The sequence below is a fragment of the Cupressus sempervirens genome, chromosome 4 (assembly GCF_028749045.1).
Source record: "Cupressus sempervirens isolate cs-2001-9-10 chromosome 4, ASM2874904v1, whole genome shotgun sequence".
NCBI classification, from domain to species: Eukaryota; Viridiplantae; Streptophyta; class Pinopsida; order Cupressales; family Cupressaceae; genus Cupressus; species Cupressus sempervirens.
In genome coordinates, this window is record NC_143121.1 from 612,508,078 (window position 1) to 612,511,301 (window position 3,224).

Consider the following 3,224-nt stretch of genomic DNA (forward strand, 5'->3'; position numbering starts at 1 on the left):
ATACATTTATTCCTATAATAATACTATATTATGCAATTAATAAAATTAAGACATGTTGAACCAAAAACTATGAGCGGAAATTGACTACAATAAGTAGAAGTTAAAAATGTAATATTTTGAACACCTTTTACTTCCATAAATAAAAATAAATTTCTAGACAATTTTATGTCCCAAAATTAAAATGGACAACAACTACATTTTCAACTCTAACTCTACAACTAGCATACCTAAAATTTTAATTAATTTTTTTTTGTAAATTAAGCCAAGAGGTATCTAATTACAAGATATCTAAAGTTCACCAAAAAAAAAAAATCATCAAATTATGTATTAAGAAAGTAAGAAAATTGTAACTAAACAAAAAATAAGGTTATTGAAAAATTTTCAATTTCATAAATTTATATCTGCAATATACATCAAATGCATAAGATCCTATATTTTTGTTTGATATAAAGACTCCATTACTCAAAATTTGGATGTGTTGACTTTCACATATCCAAGTACTTTATTTGAAATTATTGAAAATATTTTTAGATAGAAGAAAATACATAGAAGAAAATAAATAGAGTAGAACCTAGAACTCAACAATTGCATCTAATAATACTTTTCTCTCAAATGCAAAGTCAAACTTTTCTACTTTTATGATAGTACACTTAACCCTCTGTTCATCATTGTAAGTCCTTTTTTTTATGTTAACTTAAAATATGAATTTGTTAAAAATGGCCTTCCATATAATGTCTCCTAGTTTGACATCATCTTGTTCTCCATCCTTCAATATTTTTAATTCCTTTCTTGTAACACCCATAATCTCTTCTACTACTTTCTCAAAAATAGTAACCCAAGTGAAAGTTGTGTGATCTTGCATTATACATTAAATTATATATATATATATATATAATTACATTAGTTTGACATCATCTTGTTCTCCATCCTTCAATATTTTTAATTCCTTTCTTGTAACACCCATAATCTCTTCTACTACTTTCTCAAAAATAGTAACCCAAGTGAAAGTTGTGTGATCTTGCATTATATATATATATATATATATATATATATATATAATTACATTCATAAAAACTCTTATCAAATCTTTGACAATACCAATTACCATTTCCATCATTATTCACCTTCTTTTTGTATTCCCTATCTTGAAATTTTAAGGGGAAAGCTTCATAATAAAAATTATCCACCTTTATAAAACATAGAATAGCTTTTATCACACCCCAAAAACATACATTAGATCTACTAAGTCCCCAATCTTTAACTTGTGCCATATTTTTTAATATTTTAGCTTGTCCAACACATGAGATTTTCTTTGTAGTAAAAGGAGAAGCAAGACCTTTCCCTTTTGTATCAAACCATGATCTCAATTGATGTGCCTATACAAGATTTGGAATTATAAAAAGTTGTGTTGTGCTAATTGTCCCTATGGATTTTCTTCCAAAATCTCTTATGCATCTAGCCTTTGTAACAAGAATAGGAAAAATTTCTAAGTCACATAGGTTTTGGAGTTGTTGGTCTTTCTTATTGCAAAATTCAACCCACATTGTGAACTTCACTGTGAAACCTGACTTGTCTTTCAATTGAAAAGTTCCTTTTGGATTTTGTGTGGCATTCTTTTTTAATATAAAATTTGATGGATCGACTACTAAAACAACACCAATGATGTCAACTATAGAGTTTCATTCCATGGCATCAATATCACTTATTGATATAAAATTGAAATTTCGTTTAGGTACACAATTGTCTTTCTGTTGACACAACTCAACTATGGAATTACTTTGTAATATAATTGCCCAATCATTCTTCAAATGGTTAAATGTTTTTTGTGCATATTGAAAACTCCCTTTTGAGATTGTAAATATTTTTCCAATCTCTATGCAATCATAAAATTTATCAGCAACAACATTGAAACATGTAACTCCTATTTCCCTGCCATTAAAATCAACCAAATTGAAACTAAAAACTTTTGCATCTCCTCTTTCATTGTTTAACTAACAAAGAAGTAACTCTAGCCTTGATTGTCCATACACTCCTATAAGGATTCAATGCTGCAATAGGAATGATTTTTAAAACTTTATTTCTTGCAACATTTGGTTGATTGCATGAATTGTTGGTAGAGTCCATACCTGCATTATCATAACATAAATAAAATAATAATCAATATAGTAACATTAAAAAACATTAAACATCGATACTTATAATTAAAAAGAAATATATAATTTGTTAGTAATAGAAAATTATCTTTATAAATCATAGAAAATAAGTATATAGATAATACAAAATAATTAATTTTTATGAAAAAATATTCATATTATTAACAAATATTTTTTAACAAAAGAAATGTCAAATTTCATCATCGTTATTTTATTAAAAGTATTTATACAAATAAAAAAATACAATTAATTTGTTATGCCTTATGTAAGACTAGCTATATATACCTCTATATATATTACGCTGAGAGTTAAGGCTAGGGATAGGATTAGAGTCCAATTATGGTAGAGTTAGAATTAGGGTTAGAGTTAGGTGTAGAGTTATGTTTATGGTTAAGGTTAGGGTTAGAGTAATGCTCATGGTTAAGGTTAGGGTTACGGTTAAGGTTTGAGTCAAATATTATTTTAAATTTAATATAAGGAGTTTAATTTAGATAAAAATATATATTTTATTTTTGGGATATTGTAATGTAAAATGTTATAGTCATACGTAGATATATGGTTAGGGACAAAGTGAGGGTAAGGGTTTGAGCTAGGGTTAAGGTTAGGGTTAGGGTTAGATTCTAATTATGGTAGAGTTAGATTTATGGTTAGAGTTAGGGGTAGGGTTAAGGTTAGTGTTAGGATTAGAATTAGCGTTAAAATTAGGATTAGAGTTAGGGTTAGGATTAGGGTTATAGATAGGGTTAGGGTTAGGGTTAGGGTAAGGTTCTAGGTTAGGGTTAGGGCTAGGGTCAAGTTTAGGGTTAGAGTATGAGTTAGGGTTAGAGTTTGAGTTAGGGTTAGGGTTATAGTTTGAGTTAGGGGTAGACAGAGCATTATAATTTGGGTTAGGATTAGGGTTAGGTTTAGGGTTTGAGTTTGAGTTATGGATAGAGTTAGGGTTAGAGCTAGAGCTAGAGTTAGAGTTAGGATTAGAATTAGGGTTAGTTTTAGGGTTTGAGTTACCAATAGAGTTAATTTTACAGTTGGGTTAATGTTAGAGTTAGGGTTAGGGTTAGAGTTTTGAGTCAA

The 3,224-nt window shown here is 28.2% G+C and overlaps 1 pseudogene; it reads right to left on the minus strand.

The window, feature by feature from the left end:
• Positions 1 to 571: 571 nt before the first annotated feature.
• On the minus strand, positions 572 to 2,124 carry LOC149562728 (replication protein A 70 kDa DNA-binding subunit A pseudogene; annotated as a pseudogene).
• Between the last annotated feature and the right edge of the window lie 1,100 nt (positions 2,125 to 3,224).